The sequence below is a fragment of the Symphalangus syndactylus genome, chromosome 1 (assembly GCF_028878055.3).
Source record: "Symphalangus syndactylus isolate Jambi chromosome 1, NHGRI_mSymSyn1-v2.1_pri, whole genome shotgun sequence".
Lineage (NCBI taxonomy): Eukaryota > Metazoa > Chordata > Mammalia > Primates > Hylobatidae > Symphalangus > Symphalangus syndactylus.
In genome coordinates, this window is record NC_072423.2 from 148337973 (window position 1) to 148357805 (window position 19833).

A 19833-nucleotide genomic window follows, 5' to 3' on the forward strand; every position below is an offset into this window, starting at 1 on the left:
GCTGGCATCTCTCCTTGAAATCCCATGAGCAGAACAAATTCAGAGCTTCAATACGATCCTCTCTGGAATCCCACCAGGGACTAGAAAGTTACCCCCGATAAACATGTTGAAAGAAAGTGAACGACGTGAGGGGCGTTTATCTTAGGGGAAAGAGATCGAATACTCCCTGAGGGCACTTTGTTTTCCTCGAAAAATGTCAAGGAGTATGTGTCTAAATGGACTTCACTAAGAGTAGGATATTAGCCCCAAACACGAAATAGGGGAAATAAACGTGGTAACATCTGGGTGGGGAATGTGAGCGTGTGTATGTGTTGAGGGGGGTGGTTGTAAGAGGATAATGTAAAAATCAGGAAAAGAGAGCTCACAGCTTAATATTGATTGTGGGATCAGTTACCAAAGGCCGTTGCTCCACAGGCAATGACAAAGCCATGTTCATTGCAACTATATTACAATTCATTTTGATTTTGTAGATGAAAGAATGTCCGAAATGAACAAGAAAATCAAACACGAGAGTGAAGAAAAATGAAAATATAGTGCCCAGCTTCCCCTAGGCATTGGCTGCTGGTGTCAATTTGACAAAAACAGCTCTCAGTTTGTGTTGAGATAAAAGCAATAGGTCCCCCAAAATAGCAGCATGGAAGAAGAATGCTCTGCTATTACATATGAAAGACACTTCCAGAGAAGAAGTGGAACTTGTATTACTCATCCTGTTTTCTCCCAGGAAGGAAGGTTTAGGCAGGATAGAGGACAAGGAATCCCAAAGTCATTTTACTGAAAAAATGTTGCTCAAGAAAGAGCTTTTAAAGGAAGATCATGGTTTTCAACCATGAAGCTCTAATTTACCTAATGATTTTTCTAAGGCTGAGTTAAGGGGAAATGTGACGATGAATTATATATTAGTGTATTTCATAAAATAAATTTATAACACAGTTGATCCCAAAGAGGCACTCATGGGCTTATTACAGTTTGACTATCCCTTAACCGAAGCGCTTGGGACCAGAAGTGTTTCGGATTTTGGATTTTAGAAGATTTGCATAGACAGAATGACATTTCTTAGGCATGAGACCCAAGTCTAAACACAAAATTCATGGATGTTTCATAATACCTTATATACATAGCCTGAAGGTGATTTTATGCCACATTTTTAATCATTTTGTGCATGAAACAAAATTTGTGTACATTGAACCATCAGAAAGAAAAGGTGTCACTATCTCAGCCACGCATGTGGATAATCTGTGGTTGTGTGACCTCACCATCATTCCTGACTCTATATGCTTCTGATAAGCAATCATGTTCATATACTTATTCACACTTAAATACTTAACAGTAAAAATAGGACATATCATTAATACAGTTTAAAAAAAAAAGTATTCAGGGTAGCCAAGCAGCACAACATCAGATACCTGTGTCAGCCGTTAACAGCAACAAGTAAGAGCAGGCTTTCAGTCTCGATCTGCAATGCTGTTTTGATTAAAGGGCTACTGTACACTGTAGTTTATTTTTCAAGGCAAGAAGAAACATCAAACTGTTGAGAGACCAAGAAGAGGGGCCTCTAGGGATGAGGAGACATTCTGCTAGAAGGGTTTTATTATTATTGTTTTTTTTGAGACGGAGTCTTGCTCTGTTGCCCAGGCTGGAGTGCAGTGGCACCATCTCAGCTCACTGCTACCTCCGCCTCCTGGATTCAAGTGATTCTCCTGCCTCAGCCTCCTGAGTAGCTGAGATTACAGGCACCTGCCACAATGCCCAGCTAATTTCTGTAATTTTAGTAGAGATGGGATTTCACCATGTTGGCCAGGCTGGTCTCGAACTCCTGACCTCAGGTAATCTGCCCTCCTCAGCCTCCCAAAGTGCTGGGATTACAGGTGTGAGCCACTGCATTCAGCCTGCTAGTGGCTTTTAAAAAATATTTCCTCCAGAGTCACCTGCCTAATTTAAGAATTGTTTTGTTTGTCTTGGAACTCTCTCTTTGATTTTATAAACTGACATGATTTCTTGTGTTATGGCTGCACACTGCTCTAGTCCTTCAATAAGCCCATCGCACCTTTTCACCATGCCATATCATTGGTGCCGGAACACATGCCATTTTATTACACTTTGTGAGTGTGCTCGCGTGGGGAAATCTGGGCATGTGAGGAAAACATAGATAGCATCCAAAGAGGGGTGGAAGGGCCTTTTGTCCCTTGGAGACGCTGAAGAAACCATGTGTCCCGTGGCTGCATTTTGACTGCAACCAGTCACATGAAGTCAGGCGTGACTTCCACTTGTGGCATCATGTGGGTACTCAAAAAGTTTCAAATTTTTGAGCATTTCAGATTTGGAATTTCAGACTAGAAATATCCAACCTGTACTAAAAAATAAACTAAATAAACTCTGATGATGATGATTATTATTATTTTTGATGGAGTCTCACTCTGTCACCCAGGCTGGAGTATAGTAGTACGATCTTGGCTCACCGCAACCTCTGCCTCTTGGGTTCCAGTGATGTTCCCACCTCAGCCTCCTGAGTAGCTGGGATTACAAGCATGTGCCACCACACCCAGCTAATTTTTGTGTTTTTAGTAGAGACGGGGTTTCACCATGTTGGCCAGGCTTGTCTTGAACTCCTGACCTCAAGTGATCCACCTACTGCGGCATCCCAAAGTGCTGGGATTACAGGCATGAGCCACCGTGTCTGACCCTGATTATGTATGTGAATTTCAGACAGTCCATGTATATGCAAAGCATAGTAGAATCTGGTCTGTCAAGGATCTCATGGTGTGGATTCCAGCTCCATCTTATCCCTCTTGTGAGTATCCCTGCCCTTTCCCTATCACCTCCGCCTGGGGTTAAGTCCTCACATGGTCCAGGATTTCCCACTCTTGCAGACTGCACAGTCCAGAAAAATCTCAAAGGGACAATTGGAGAACTAGAGGGACCAGCTGATTTTTTACTTGAGGGCAAAGACATGGATAGGTATGTAGACAGATAGATATAATAGATAGATACAGATATTGTAAAGCTTATTATTTAGTATTACCATAATTTCATAGAAAAATGGACAATTTTACCCTCATAAAATTTAGGAGGTCATGATCTCAAACCAAAGGAGAGTCCTTTGAAATTGAACAGAATTTATGAAGAACTAACTATATCATGTTTAATTTTCTCATTTCACTACAGATTGATGAAAAAGTTATCACCTCCCAACACTGGCTTTGGGAAGCTGAGGCAGGAGGATCACTTGAGGCCACATATTTGAGATAAGCCAAGGCAACTTAATGAGACTCTTGTCTCTACAAAAGATTGAAAAATAGCCGGGTGTGGTGGTGCATGCCTATAGTCCTAGCTACTCAGGAGACTGAGGCTGGGTGATTACTTGAGCCCAGGAGGTTGAGGCTGCAGTGAGGTATGATCACAACACTGCACTCCAGCCTGGGCAATAGAGTGAGACCCTGTTTCTATTTAAAAAAAAAGAAAAGAAAGAAAGGAAAGGAAAAATAAACCAACACTAGAATAAAGAACTGAATTTGGGGAAGGAGATAATATAATGGTCTCCAATCTCACATGCTCCGTGCCGTCACACCCAAGTCCTGAAAGTCATCCTCTATGTCACCATTGTATCACTCTCCAGCTCTAAAGAGAAAGTCCAATTACCTGAGCATGTCACCTAAAGCCCCCCACAATCTGATCTGCATCTTCGCTCATGATGTCCCACCCCCAATTCACACCCTGTACTCTGCCAGCACCATTTGAATTAGCCAGCCAATGACTTCTCTGTGACAACGAGAGGAGGACTTTGCACCAGAATGTAAATCAACGCGTTGCTTCTATCATGGAGAAACTCTTGCAGTGATCAAAGAAATCAAAGAAAACAGAATCCGCAGAGTCACTTCGTGGATTTATATTCAAGCACAAGCTCCTTTTCTAAATCAACGTGTTGCTTCTATTATGGAGAAACTCTTGCAGTGATCAAAGAAACAAACAAACAAAAAAAGGAATCCGCATAGTGACTTCGTATTTATATTCCAGCACAAGCTCCTTATCTAAATCAATGTGTTGCTTCTATCATGGAGAATCTCTTGCAGTGATCAAAGGAACACAAACAAACAAACAAAAAAGGAATTCGCATAGTGAATTCGTGGATTTATATTCCAGCACAAGCTCCTTATCTAGTGCCACTGCTCTTCCCTCTGGACTTGAAATTCCCTGAATGCTTTGGACATTTGATACCTTCATGCTTTTTGCTCGTCTCTTCCCTCTCTGCCTGGAATTTCCTTTCTCCTCTACACCACCTAACTGACCCAAGTGTCTTTGAAGGTTCAGCTTGTGTCATGAAGCCTTTCTTGTCCCCCATGTAGGATGTGTCTGCTGTGCTCTCTTGTACCTCTCCTGTATTATATGGTAGGCTTTGGCACTAGTGCTGTGGTTGCAATCTTGATTTACTTTGGCTTTAATATCTCAGGACATTTTCTATTCAACTCTAGTGTGCAGTGCTGGTGGGATGCAGAGCCTTGCCTCTCACTATAGACACTATTTCCCACTCCCTGTCCCATAAGATGGTGTAGTCATACGATGACATGCCCATATCCTAACCTCTGGAACCTGGGAATGTGACCTTATTTGGAAAAAAGGGTTTATAGATGTAATTAAAGATCTCAAGGCGAGATCATCCTGGGTTATCTGGGTGGACCCTACATGCCAATGACAAGTGTCCTTATAACAGACAGGAGAGAAGACAGAAGGCAGAGATTAGAGTTACACTAGCACAAGCCAAAGAGTGCCTGGGCTCACTGGGAACTGGAGGAGGCAAGGAGGAATTTTCCTGTGGAGAATTCAAAGGGAGCAGGGCCCCGCTGACAACTTGATTTAGGACATCTGGCCTCCAGAGCTGCAAGATAATACATTTCTATTGTTTTCAGCCACCCAGTTTGTGGTCATTTATTACAGCAGCCCCAGGAAACAAATATAGATGCCTGGCCCTATGACCTAGATTCAATCAACCATGAACTCTCATCCTGGACTCTGAATGCAAAGCGAGTTATTCAAAGGCAAAGGCGGGGTGACAGTGTCCTGGCCACATCACTCCCACTAAAAGGGGCCCTTGTCCTTCTCAGACGATCAGGGTTCAAACCCATTTTCCAGCCCAGGTTCTCTTGATTCTGTACAGTCCCTACTGTATTCCACAAAATGTTTTCTCTGCTTAAGATATCCAGAATTCCTTTCTGTTGCCTGCAATTCACAATTTTAACTAAATTTTAAAAAATGTGTTGGTCATTGTTCAGGCCATTCCAAGAGAAATATGAAGATTCTGAAAAACATCATTAAGTCCAGAATGGGACTCTGCAACTAATGGCGTACAGTAGCAGAAAGCTCATTTAACTAATCACCTGTAGTTGCAGGAATTAGGTATCCAAGTAGGGCAAGGCTTTGGGAGTTAACATCGTTCTCACTGGAGAATGCTACCAAGGGCATGAGGAATTAAAGAACGCAGGAAGGCATTTGAATGAACTTAAGAAAAAAAAAAAACTCAGACACTGCATGTTCTCACTCATAGGTAGGAACTGAACAATGAGAACACATGGACACAGGAAGGGGAACATCACACACCGGGGCCTGTTGTGGGGTGTGGGGAGTGGGGAGGGATAGCATTAGGAGATATACCTAATGTTAAATGACGAGTTAATGGGTGCAGCACACCAACATGGCACATGTATACATATGTAGCTAACCTGCACGTTGTGCACATGTACCCTAAAACTTAAAGTAAAATTAAAAAAAAAAAGAAAAAAAAACTCAAATCATTTTTTTTTTAAATTTTAATTTTTATTTTGAGATGGCGTCTTACTCTGTCGCCCAGGCTGGAGTGCAGTGGCATGATCTTGGCTCACTGCAACCTCCCATTTAATTCTTAACTCGACACAGGCTTGATTCTCTTATCTCTTGAAGCTGTAGTGCTAAGGCAGCTGAAATATAAACTCCAGGTTAGTGAGAATCTACAGGCTGCCAAATTACTTGAATTCACAGCCTCCCCAAATATTTTATGCGAAAGTCAGGGCATTGCCTGTAGGGGTCAAAACTGGGCCCTGAGAACAGGAATGAGAATTTTTGGATGCAGCACTCCGTCACTGCCCTGAAAAGGACAACCCTCACTTCTTCATAGGCCTGTCATTGCCCCGCCAGAGGGAGTTCCCTGTAAAAGGGAGAGAGCTCAGGCCATTCCACACCTCCACGTTCCCTCCCCTTCTCACTGTCCCTAAGTCTGTAACTGGCCACTTTCCTGCATGTTCTAGAGAAAAAATACTACAAAGTCAAACCCAGAAGGTTTACACACTAGATTTACAGCCCACTGAATTTAGAAGGCAAAGATCTGGGGTAAGTATCCACACATATGGATTCTGAAGGTGACTGCCAAAGAGAGAGAAATGTAATTATAGACTATACTGAGTTTATCAACATGGGTGAGCTTACCAGGGAATCTGGACTCCACGTGCCGACCTGGGCGACTGAATGTGGTTCTAGGAGCTTGCTCATCTGTCAAATCAAAACCTGGACTCAGTGGTGGCCTCACCAGAGTTGAGATGCTGTGTATTTCTTGGTTAAAGATCAACCAAGGCGTAGCAAGTGGGCCTGTTTCATGCCCTGCAGTGGCTACTATATTGACTGTTAGTGACGCAGAAACAGTTTGGGGAAGACTCATATAAATGAACTTCTCAGAATTGCTCATAGTGCAAGAATCTGTCTATCTATCTATCTATCTATCTATCTATCTATCTATCTATCATCTATCTATCTATCTATTGAGCTATCTATCATCTGTCTATCTCTCTGTCGCAGGTGAGCAGCAACTGTCTCGGCCAGTGGTGCAGGTATAAACGAATTTACCAAGACAGTTGTAGGTAAAGAAAAGCAGATTTGTTAGAGAAACTTGGAAAATATGTTGCAAGGTTGCAATGGGCAGAATCAGCAGAAGAGGAGCTGACTGCCAGGAAACCAAGGCTTGCTGGAGATTTTAGAGAACGGTTCTTGCGCTGATTGATAACGCCAAGGTAGCAGGGAGCTCACCTGCATTCTTCTGTCAGCCAAGGAGCTTGATGATAAATGGAACTGTCTGATGATGAGCAGGAAGTTTGTGAGTTACACATGTTGCTTGCTCAGAGGGCTATAGGTTCTGGGCCATGAAGAAAGGCAGACTTATAGCTTATTTGCTTTCTCTCTTTGCTTTCCCCTGGTCCTGTCAGCCTGACTCCTTTTTCCTAATTAAGACTCCACACTATCCATCTATTTTTTTTTTTGGAGACAGGGTCTCACTCTGTCATGCAGGCTCGAGTGCAGTGGTGCAATCACAGCTCACTGTGGCCTTGACCTCCTGGGCTCAAGCAGTCCTCCCACCTCAGCCTCCCCAGTAGCTGGGACTACAGGCACATGCCATGGCACCTGGCTAATGTTTTTGTATTTTTTTCTCTTTTTTTGTAGAGAGAGGGTCTTGTTATATTGCCCAGACTGGTATTGAACTCCTAGCCTCAAGCCATCCTCCTGCCCTGGCCTCCCAAAGTGCTGAGATTACAGGCATGAGCCACTGCACCCAGCTGCAAGAATGTATTTTGTTTGTTTGTTTTTGAGACAGAGTCTTGCTCTGTCGCCAGGGTGGAGTGCAGTTGCATGATCTCAGCTCACTGCAATCTCTGCCTCCTGGATTCAAGCTATTCTCCTGCCTCAGCCTCCAAAGTAGCTGAGACTACAGACACGTGCCACCATGCTCAACCAATTTTTGTATTTTTAGTAGAGATGAGGTTTCATCACGTTGGCCAGGATGTTCTCGATCTCTCGACCTCTTGATCCACCCGCCTCAGCCTCCCAAAGTGCTGGGATTACAGGTGTGAGCCACCATGCTAAGCCAAGAATATTTTTAACTCAAGAAAATAAGATGGTCATGGTGACCTCCTTGCTTGACACTCTAGGGCTTGCTCCACTGGGGTCGTGAATAGGTTGACGGCTATCTGTGTGCACAGTAACACATTGCTCTCCTCTCCAGGCTGATCTTGCAATTGGCACTACTGCGTGCTCCATCGACCAGCAGAAGTAATAAACCCTGAGCCCACGGCATTATACAAAGCTTCAAGGGAATCAGCCATCTGTCTGACAGCAGGCTGATTGTCTGGGGTCACCTTCCATCCTGGAGGGGGCAGCAACTGGAGAGGGATTCAACAGAGTAGACATTTAATCTGCATTTGAATTTTCTCTTTGCCCACAATGCTTCTAGTTGCAACACCATCTGCTAGCAGCACCTCCAGGAGGCTCTCCAAGGAAGATTCTTTGCCCTCAGGCCTCCATCTGGGGCATGAGCAGGCATAGGCAGGATTTGGGAGGAGGCAGCAGGAGCAGAGGTCAAGTTAAGTATTACCCCAACTCCCTCCCAGATAGGTCTGGGCTGAACAATGGCTTTGTCCTTTGCCTGCAGATCACAGCTCCTGCTGGGCAGCTCTTTCCTGGGGTTAAAGTTATGCCAAATTCTGGAATCCAGCCTTTCTGCTTTCCCTTTCAGGCTAAGGATGGTAATCCTGTCAGTGCTAACCCCAGGATGCTTTGCCATCTCTGGTTAGTTTTCTTAACCTTGCCGATACTTTGTGAATGGGCCTTTTACTAAACTCTCTTTAGTAACATTTTTTGAATACACCACTTTTTACAGAAATCTGTACTGATATGTTATTTTAATTTTATTTTTTATTTTTTGTATTTTTAGTAGAGATGGGGTTTTACCATATTACCCAGGCTGGTCTCAAACTCCTGACCTCAAGTGATCTGCCCGCTTCTGCCTCCCAAAGTGCTGAGATTACAGGCATGAGCCACTGCACGTGGCCCATATGCTATGTTAATGAAACGAATATATAGTATCTCACACAACGTTGCTGCTGACCAAGAAGTTACAGTGAAAAAAAAAAGTAAAGCATAAACAATGCCCTCTTACTGATCCTACCATGTATTCATCACCTAAAAATCCCTGGCCTTTTATGATGGTGAAATGGTCTCTAAAAGGCTCAGTTAAGCTGCAAGTGGGAATATCTTTGGAGCTGGGAAAGTGGCTTTGTACATATAGTCCTCCCAAAGGAGAACTAGGGCAGGTGCCGAGTGTGGCAGCAGGAACTCACCAGTGGCACTGGGGCCTGGTCCGACTGACTGTTGTACCTAAGACTCCTGGCATGGTGGAGCTTCCCTGGGGCACATTTACTTTCCAAGTCTAGTTCTCTGGCTTTCTATGTCTTCCATATTTCAATAAATTCCTGATCAGTCCAAACATCACGAGTCAGTTTCTGTTGCTTGTAATCAGCAACCATGGCTCACACAGAACTGAGAAAACGTTATCGTATTCATTTGTTGCTGCTTTTTTATTGCCCCCAACTTTTACTCTTTATGGACAGTGACCATACCTGTCTCATCTCTTTATCTGTACTGTCTGTCACCATATCTGGCAAATATGTTGGTGGTGGATTATCATCAGTTGAAGGAATGAATGCCTCCAAATAGCTAGAAGCATCAGTTTATTTATTTTTATTTTTATGTTTGAGACAGACGCTTGCTCTGTTGCCCAAGCTGGAGTGTAGTAGCACCATCTCGGCTCACTGCTACCTCCACCTCACAGGTTCAAACGATTCTCAGAACTTAGCTTCTGAAGCAGCTGGGATTACAGACACGTGCCACCATACCCAGCTAATTTTTTGTATTTTTAATAGAGACTGGGTTTTCCCATGTTGGCCAGGCTGGTCTTGAACTCCTGACCTCAAGTGATCTGCTCGCCTCAGCCTCCCAGAGTGCTGGGATTACAGGCATGAGCCACTACGCCTCCCCTAGAAGCATCAATTTAAAAGCATTTTTTTTCTTTCCTGCTACTTTTAGAAGAAAGGAGCAAATAATAACTTCTAAATTTTATTCTGGGGTCAGTCTATATATGTTCAACAATTATGCAATCAACAAAATATCAAGTATATTGTTCAGGGGAGTGGACCACTTTGATTCCCATGGGCTTAAACCAGCAAATCTACTGATCTATTTGTATCTCTTCTCGTATACTCTTTCTTCCTGGAAGAGAGATGAGGATGAACTATCTGTACTTCTATAACGCAAACCCCACTAACCGTACACGGAATCCTATGTTCTGGACAATTAACAGCTTCTCTCCTGTAATTTTCTTCTCTCTCTTCTCAATCATCGATTTCCCCCATTAGTGTAAAAAATACACTTCAATATCTCAACTGAAAAAAAAAATCTGCTTATGTATGACCATAGATCATGATCCAGTCTCAACCCTAACTTCTCTGCTTCCTTTTATGGCAAAGTTCTCTTACAAATAATGCTGCCTCTATTTGTTGGCTTTCCTTGGATCTGAAAACTTTAGCTTTATGATCTTTTAGGGGATCATAAAACACCTGTCAACCACAGAAGTGAAGAGGGGCACCTAGCAAGCTGTGTAACCAGGTGAGCTACTTTAAAAAAAACAAAACTCTGTCTGTTGCTGTCCTGCCTCCTGTCCCTTTTCATGCAAGAGAAGTGAAATGCTTTTATTTTACAAATAATGCAGCCGTTTACTTTTCATCAACCTCACAACATTAGTTTCACTGCAACGCAGGCAGTACTCCAGACTGCCACGTTTGGCTTCCAGCCTTCATCACTACTTGAAACATCTATTGGCCAACCTGTTGTCTGGGACGAGCAGGACTTGTAGGTGATGTCACATCCCTGGAAACTTATTCTGTTGGGGCTCATTCTTCCATTGCCCTTGAATGAAAATCAGGCAGGCCCACAGATTTTTCATAAATTTCAATAATAAATGCTCTCCAAATCACGAAACATTCTCATTTCTGATATTAAGATTCCCCATCCAGTATAAAATCCAGGCTCCAAGTTTCATCACCATTTGAAACTTCTCATCTTCAGCTTGGACCTGCTGCTATCAGGAAGCTTGCAGTGGGAAAGGTGGTTTCTTCTCTTGGTGCATCCTTCACTCCCAACTCAGTAGTTAATGGGACAGGGTCGCGGTGGTGGTGAAGGGAGCCGGCAAGGAGAGGTTAGGGAGCCAGAAGAGTCCTTTTCTTTTCTTTTTTTAAGAGACAGGGTCTTGCTTGTCACCCAGGCTGGAGTGCATTGGTGCGATCATGGCTCACTGCAGCCTTGAATTTCTGGGCTCAAGCCACCCTTCCACCTCAGCCTTCTGAGTAGCTGGGACTACAAGTGCTTGCCACTATGCCTGGCTTTTTAAAAAAAAAATTTAATACATTTTTAGATCTCACTATAATGTTCAGGCTGGTCTCAAACTCCTGGCCTCAAGCGATCCTCCCATCTCAGCCTCCCAAAGTACTAGGATTACAGGTATGAGCCACTGCATCTGGCCAAAATGTTCTTTTTGACTGGTACTGGTGTGAACTGAGTTCACTGATCTCTGGGCATGGTTGCAACTAAAGGCTGTTCTCGTTCATGAAGCATTTTTGTGGACCTCATGGAATCTTTCACTGGCTCTGTGCAGACACTCATGGATGAAGTCCTTTCACTAGCAGTTTTCTGAAACGGATAATCCACTGTCCTGCTGGCTGCCTATGACAGTTCCATGTCATCCACCCCTACACCTCCAACATGTTTCACCTGCCATCTCTTCACCTCTCCAGATGAGATCCTAGCCAATGCCATCTGTCTTTCGTGGCCCACAGCTAGTCCAAGGAAAACAAGCACCTTTGTTCTCTCCTCAGTGAGAGCAGCAGTTACTTCCCAAACAATACCCACTCTCTGCTGCCATAGGTTGCTTCTACCAGCCTTTAGATTTTTTCACGCATAGCTCGGTCCAGACCACTGTGTCTGAGATCTCATCTGCAGTGGCACATAGCCAGCTTTCTGTGTGGTCCTCCTGAAGTCCCTGTCACTTGACTTGAGGATGGGGAGAAACACCTTCTTCTCTCCTCCCATGATGCTGTGAGTGTGTTGGCAAGGGAAGGGGCACCCAGAGCACGCCAAAAAAAAATCTTCCTAAATACATCTCCCCAGTGTCCAACTGGGTATTGGACTAAGGGTCACAAAACCAGATTTCCTATTATTTAGACTAAAAAAGCAATACAATTCTGACACGTGCCACAAACCCGGATAAACCTGGAAGACATTATGCTGAGTGAAATATGCCAGACACGAAAGGACAAACACTGCATGATTCCACTCATGTGAGGTTCCTGGAACAGTCAGATACATAGAGACAGAAAGCAGAATGGTGGCTGCCAGGGCCTGGGCAGTCGTGGTAAAAGGAGCTTAGTGTTTAAACGGCCTGGAGGTTCACTTTGGGAAGATGAAAAAGTTCTGGCGATGGATAATAGTGATGGTTGCACAAGACTTTTAATGTATTTAACGCCTCTGAGTTATATAATTAAAAATGGTTAAATGGTCGTTTTTATATTATGCATATTTTACCACAATAAAAAACATTTCAGTCATTTCTTCTGCAAGTCCTGCTGAGGTAGTCTAGCAACTAGCTTCAGAACACGAGAGTCATTGTCACCTAGCATATTTGGGACCATGCCTGTTATCAAGCCATTGTCTCTCCCCTCCAAACACTCCCTCCTACACACGACTTTGTGTGGAGAGGGCGGGACTCTGTAAACAGCACTGCTAGCTTACTGTCTCTGCTGACAGGGGACACCATAGGAAGCCTAGAAGGACAGGGTGGGAGAGGGGGCCGGCTCCTCTCTGTTTGCTTCCTATTCCTGCCAGAGTTGGCCAGCAACAGCCCTTCACCCTGGCAGCGGCATTTGTTTCCAATAGCAGTCAGTTTCCAGTTTCTTTCACTTTCCCAGGACTAGCTCTTTTGCACACCCCTAAAAGACACCTCACCCACAAGCAAGGCTCCTCCCAAGAGATCTGCCTCCCAACTCCCCAGGGACTCCTCTCTGAGCTCTCAAAGTCTCCGCACCAGCCGGCCAGCCCCGCCTCCTCGGGAGTCTGGGTCCCAGCTCTAGGGACCCCTCGTCCAAGCTTCTAGGTTCTGAGAAGCTCATTCTCTTTGTCCCCTCAGCACAGGGGGCAGCTGCTTCCTGCTGTTGTTCTTGCTATCCTGCCTCATTTGTTCCCTCTTTGCATTGCTCTCTCTAACCAATTCCTTATATTAAATTTTCTCTGTTAACATAATTGATGGGGTTTTCCCTCCCAGACTCTACCTAACACTGCTGTATTTTTGCAAAACATGAAAACAATAAAGAGTTCCTTTTCAGTATTTGGCTAGAGTTATTTATGGCTTGTCTCTCCCAGTGAGTTTGTAAATTCCATGAAATCAGGGTTTGTTTTTTTTTTTTTTTTTGGTTCACGGATGCTATGTTCTGCATTCTAAACACGGCCTGGCCCAAAGCAGGCACCCAATCTTACCTGTTGGACAAATAAATAGGAAATATTTAAACATAAAAAAAGTAATTTTGGTCATGAAAATATGCTTATAATATGTAAAAGCGATAACCACATCTAAATATATTTGGAGGAAAATAAGTAGCTGAACTCTCTTTTTCTGAAATTTTTAGTAACATCCATTTTCTGCTTCCCCCGCCGCCCATTTTCTTGTTTGCTAATTTTTGTCAGTGGTGTTTCTCCATTTTTTCCCTGCAGATTAGGGCAAGTTGTCCACAAGATAGTCATTCAGCCAGTAAAACACTTTTTAATGTCGACTGTATACTGGATATCGCACTAGATGCTGTAATGACAAGTTCATTTTAAATCCAGCTAATACACAATTCGACATTGGCACACCAACACAATATGTTAAACCTCACAAAGAAAACTTCAAAAGTAGAACTCAGAGGATTTCATTATTATGAAAAAATGCCGTACTGGGAGAACCCTGAGGTCACAGGCTCAGGCCCGTCGTTCCCTGGCAAAGTGACCCTGAGCAAAATATTTAGCTTCTGTGGGTACATGCTCTTTCCTCTTAGAAATAAAGAAATATCAAAATGAAAAACAAAACAAAAAAGAAAAAAATTGAAAAAAGGGGAAACAAAAAGAAAGAAAAATAAATAAATACCAGTGTTTGATACTACAGCAGGGAAACGACAGTTAACAAAACTTTGTTGTCTATTTCAAAATAGCTACAAGAACTGTAATGTTCCCAAGGCAAAGAAAAGATACATGTTTGAGGTGATGGTATGCAAATTACTCAGATTAATCATCACATATTGTATGCATGTGTCAAAATATCACATGTACCCCCAAAATATGTACAACTATGATATATCATTTAAAAATGCAAAAAATGAAGAAATACAGATACTTTCTGAAGTGCCTTTCCTCTTTTAAGACTGAGCCTTCATAGAGAAATGTGCTTTAACATCCCCCAAATCACAACACAGCTTTCGAGCATTGGCAGCCAATATGCAGACTTGAATTTCTTCTTATCACAGTTCCCAAACGCATTACCCTGTACAGACTAAGAGACTAGAAAGACATGAAGTGACTGACAGGAAGCCAAAAGTGTCATAAAAAGCCTTGGTGCCAATTCCTATTTCCAGTTCCAAATAAAATTGTGATTTTCTGTAGCGATACTTTTAAAACTTCGCTGGATATTTTTAGGAACTTAATCCATGGAATAGTACTAATATTGACAGCTGCATTAACCATCTCACACATTTGAATACACTGCAAGCCTCAAAAAAGGTCAGCAGAGCTGGCTCATCTCTTTCACTGATGTAAATCTGTAGGACCGCCCAGAAGGCGTCTGCTCTAGATCTGAACAACAGAGTCCACGTTTACCAAGAAGCCCTGCACCAAGCCATGAAAGTGGATTGGAATCATGGAGCAATGAGAAGAGGAAGGCACCTGCCATAATGTGCTCTCTTCACTGTTAGGTTGGGATGGAGAATACTGAATACATGACGACCTAAAAGTTGGGCAAATGCTACTTTGGAAATACGAGTGAATAAATGAGGAGAAATAGGCTTACATAAAAAATAGGACCAAAAGTTCAAGGACAGTGAAGGAAGACACTGGTCTGTTTAATAATAACAGATGTCTACAAGCTAATGAAGTAAATTTGTTTTGTTTTGTTTCATATATTTTTGTTCACAGAAGTGAAACACTTTGCACATACCTGGAAGAAAACCAAGTGGTATTGGAGTTATCACCAGGAGAGGGGCTAAAGGGAAGAGTTATTCAGCAACAATGAGGTCACCAAGGAGCTCTAATAGTTCTGCCTCGTTATGCGTGGTGGTTGGCTCTCTGTATCTGAGTTCCACATGGGCCAGTCTGACCAACTGTGTATCAAAAATATTTAAAATCAGAATCATGCCTGTAATTCCAGCATTTGGGGAAGCTCTGAGGGGGGAGAATGGCTTGAGGTCAGTTTGAGACCAGCCTGGGCCACGTAGCAAGACCATGTCTCTACAAAAAACAGAAAAAAAAATTAAAACATTAGCTGGGTGTGGTGGTGCAGGCCTGTAGTCCTAGCTACTTGGGAGGCTTAGGTGGGAGGATTCCTGGAGCCCAGGCACTTGTGGCTGCGGTGAGCCGTGATTGTGCCAGTGCACTCTACACTCCAGCCTGTGGTATAGAGCGAGACTCAGTCTCTAAAAAAAGAAGAAAGAAACAATAAAAAGAGAATTTTAAAAAAAGAAAAAATATTAGAAAAAATAAAAAAATACAAATAAGAGATACATTATTACAACTACGTAGCACTTACATTGCATTAGGTTATTGCAAGTAATCTAGAGATGATTTAAAATAATGAGAGAATGTACCCAGGTTATATGCAAATACTATGCCCTTTTATATCACAGAGTTGAGCATCCACAAATTTTAATACAGGGGTGTGGGGGTAGAGTGGGTCCTGGAACCAATCCCCTTTGGATGCAAAGGAGTGACTGGGTGTGTTTATATACTTATTTATTTATACACGACACAAAACCATACAAAGGTAGATTTACAGGCCTCTGTGAGCCCAAAGGTAGCTAGCTAGCACTGTCCCAGAGACTAGGATGGATGGAAACCTGTGTAATCAAGAGACGGTGGGCCAGTTTTTTTTGTTTGTTTGTTTGTTTTTAGACACAGTTTCACTCTCTCGCCTAGGCTGGAGTTCAGTGGCGCAATCTCAGCTCACTGCAATCTCCACCTTCCAAGCGATTCTCCTACCTCAGCCTCCCGAGTAGCTAGAATTAAAGGTGCATGCTACCACGCCCAGCCAATATTTTGTATTATTAGTAAAGATGGGGTTTCACCATGTTGATCAGGCTAGCCTCGAACTCCTGACCTCAGGTGATCCACCCGTCTTGGCCTCCCGAAGTGCTGGGATTACAGGCGTGAGCCACTGCACCCAGCCCATTTTTCGGTTTTATACAAATATGTGTAAGAGCAGGCTTATGTGACCACTGTTGAAGGCCTGCAAATGTGTTGCTTCTCCATGGGGTGAGTCAGGCCAGGCCTGTGTAGATAATGAACAGCATGGCTCTCTACCCACCATACTTCACCTCTTCTAGTAACTGACCCTGTCAAACACGACCACACCTCCTGCGAGAGGTAGAGGTACACTCTTGCGACACAGGGAGGGGCCTTCTGGGCTGCCAGCTGCTCAGGCTGTCCCTCCCACCCTGAGGACTGACTCCTCCCAGAGTTGGGAGCTGAACCGGGAGTCCACGTGGCCATCGGCTCACAGCTCACGCCTCCAAATATCACTGTCTTAAGATTCCAGTTAACCTGATTGCACTCCATTAAAATGCAGACCTCCACTTAGAAAGCATTAAGGGATTTTGGTAATTTATTTAAAACTATGTAGCTCTTTACAACAAATATACCAGAAATTGCTAAAATGTCTGTCACTGGATAATGTCTGTTTATGAAAGGAAAAGTCTCCTTTTGTAGCAATTCCAACTAAACAACAAGTCTGAGGCTTTCTAGATTAAAGGGACAGAAACCAGGAAGATCCGCCCACTTCCTCTCTCTTCTTGACCTCATCCCCATCACACAGGCCACATGCCCAGAAAGTCACATACTCCTGTAGAACTTTATAGTCCCTTGGGATGTGTGTCTTCTGTGACTTGAACAGTATTTCATTTAAAATAACACCTTTGGCCAGGTGGTGGCTCATGTCTGTAATCCCAGCACTTAGGGAGATTGAGGTGGGTGGATTGCTTCAGCCCAGGAGTTTGAGACCAGCTTGGGCAACATGGTGAAATCCCATCTCTACTAAAAATGCAAGAATTAGCTGGGTGTGTTGGTGTGTGCCTGTGGTCCCAGCTGCTCAGGAGGCTGAGGTGAGAGCCCAGTAGGTGGAGGTTGCAGTGAGCCAAGATCGTGCCACTGCACTCCAGCCTGGGCAACAGAGCAAGACCCTGTCTCAAAAAGTAAATAAGTAAACAAATTAGAAGACTGTTGTCTTTTTTAGCAGCTGTATAATAAGGACCTTCAGCCTGTCCAAAGACATGGGAAAATTAAACTGTTAACAATGCTTCAAAACCCATTTGTTAAGCTTTGTCCCACTGACCACTTTCATACTGACCATCACTATATGCATAAAGATGTATTTAATACTCTTCTGACATTCTAAGTGGATGAGTAATTATAATTCTACTATGGAAGTGACTACTCACTTAAAAAGAAAAATTGAAAACTCAAGAGGCTTTGCCATTGTTAAGGAGCTGCTTTCATTAGAAAGGATGCATTTAATTATTAGTTCATTGGTGGAGAAAAGCTAAAAACAATCTAAATAAAGAGGGTCTGAGTTGGTCAAATGCTAACTGGAGAATGTCATCCTTTTTAATGTCAACTTTAACCCAAGAAAATTCTCTGCGGTAAACAAATCATCGTTGTCATCATCCCTGCCATTTCGTTATGGTCTGGTGAGGTTCAGTCTTTGTAGGGGAGCTATAGGATGGAGTAGTAGTTCAGAAAAGGATTTTTCTAGACCTACAGTCTCAAGGTCAAGTCTCAGCTGTGCCACTGTCTAGTCCTATGAAACACATTTGTTCCTAATACCTTTGATGACTTTTTACCTATGCCTTTGTTCAACCCACTGGTATTTAACTTAACTGATCAAAGATTTCTGGAAATTGTGCATATCTTTGGATGATCATTTCAGAAAGAGAACAAATTCAGGAGATGACTTACCCAGGATCCTAGAGATATGTCTTGTTTGGACATGTAAAACTTGTAAAACATTTCTGCTTCTCAATTTGAATTTTGTGTACTGTTAAAAAATACCTAGAATGTCATTACCTATCCTTCCAACACCTTAAGAGTATTCAGCGTCGGTGTCTGTAAGGAAGGTGAGTACTAGAGTACTACCTAACCTAAAATGCTTTTGGATTATAATCTCATAATGTAAACATGGAAAGGAACACTGTAAAATGGAAGCAAGGTAATAAGAATGTGGTAAAGCCTATTTTTTTGCTTCTCTGGGAAAACAAGGCCTGCAGACTTCCCCACTGCACCCAGCTCCTCAACAAACCCTACGAAGCCCAGGTCCCATCTCGAACAGGATGGTTCCCCTAACCCTATGTGCTAGAAATGAGGGTGCTCTGTGAGTTCCCACAGCACCCAGTTCTTACTCTCATACATTGGATGGCATTCGTGCATGTCGTCTCCTGTATTAATCAAAGAAGTCCCAGGCTAAAGAAATGGCCACTGAACTAAAAATTTAGACCAATTTAAATAAATGCTGTGCCACATGGCTAAACAATAGAAATAGCTGTATTATCATGGAAATCTTTCCAACACATGCTTTTATGTCTATCTAAATAGTCTATAAATAACACACTTTTTATTGGTAACATATGAGCTAATTATGACAAAGTATTACAGAACAGCAATGTCTAGCTTGTAAATAACACATCTTTATTGATAACATAGGGGTTATCCATAAAGATGACAAACTATTATACAATAGCAATGCTTTCCAGGGTTAACAAAGCATCTGCATCCACACTAAATGGCACATGGCTGTATTTGTTTGGAGTATTTCCTCCCCCCGCCCCCACCCTGAGCACAGAGACAGGGTCTCACGCTGTCACCCAGGCTGGAGTGCAGTAGCTCCTGAGTAGCTGGGGCCACAGGTATGGGCCACCATGCCAGGATACCGTTTTTTTTACTTTTTGTAGAGATGGGGGGTCTTACTATGTTGCCCAGGCTGGTCTTGAACTCCTGGGCTCAAGTGATCCTTCTACCTTGGTCTCCCAAAGTGCTGGGATTAGAGGCGTACATCACCATGCCTGGCCATGGAGTGCTTCTTTTTTTTTCTTTTTTTCTTTTTGAGACAGTCTTGCTCTGTCACCCAGGCTGGGGTGCAGTGGCACTATCTTGGCTCACTACTACTTCCGCCTCCCAGGTTCAAGCGATTCTCCTGCCTCAGCCTCCCGAGTAGCTGGGACTACAGGTGCCCGCCACCACACCCGGCTGATTTTTGTATATTTAGTAGAGATGGGGTTTTGCCATGTTGCCCAGGCTGGTCTTCAACTGCTGAGCTCAAGCAATCTGCCTGCCTCAGTCTCCCCATATACTAGGGTTACAGGCGTGAGTTGCTGTGCCCCAGCCTGCCCCACCTTGCTGTTGGCTGTCACTTCTCACTCTCATTGTGCCTGTCTCCACAAGCTCCTCCACTTTCTAATTTCCTGCTTGTAGTCTACCTTGGGCTTAAAAAAAAAAAAATCAGACAACTAAACTTTTTGGGATCCTATCAAAAATATGAAGAAAAAGACTTTCGGGTCATCATAGGGGTTAGCTTTCGATAAACGAGTTTGGTGACATCCTGTACTGACAGCTCACAGGCCACCTTGGTTCTGGACAGGGATCTAGATGCTGGGGAAGGCTGGCCACACCGTGTCTTCTGGCTAAGCCCTCGGGTAGTTGGCCTTCTGA

General features: G+C 43.3%; 1 protein-coding gene and 1 long non-coding RNA gene across 14 annotated transcripts in view; one reads left to right on the top strand and one right to left on the bottom strand.

Annotated features, from left to right (window-relative positions):
• The window catches only part of LOC129487397 (uncharacterized), a 68084-nt gene that overhangs the window by 40427 nt on the left and 7824 nt on the right, over nt 1-19833 (top strand). For 3 of the 4 annotated variants that reach the window (XR_010120473.1, XR_008659308.2, XR_008659307.2), the window contains one exon: nt 3163-5673. The exons of the other annotated variant lie outside the window; for it this stretch is intronic. This is a non-coding gene — a long non-coding RNA (uncharacterized lncRNA). Of the gene's footprint in view, nt 1-3162; nt 5674-19833 lie in introns of those variants that run through there. 4 annotated transcript variants of the gene reach the window in all.
• Nucleotides 1-19833, bottom strand: part of TRMT9B (tRNA methyltransferase 9B (putative)) — a 72034-nt gene that overhangs the window by 38165 nt on the left and 14036 nt on the right. The gene's annotated exons all lie outside the window — the stretch shown is intronic.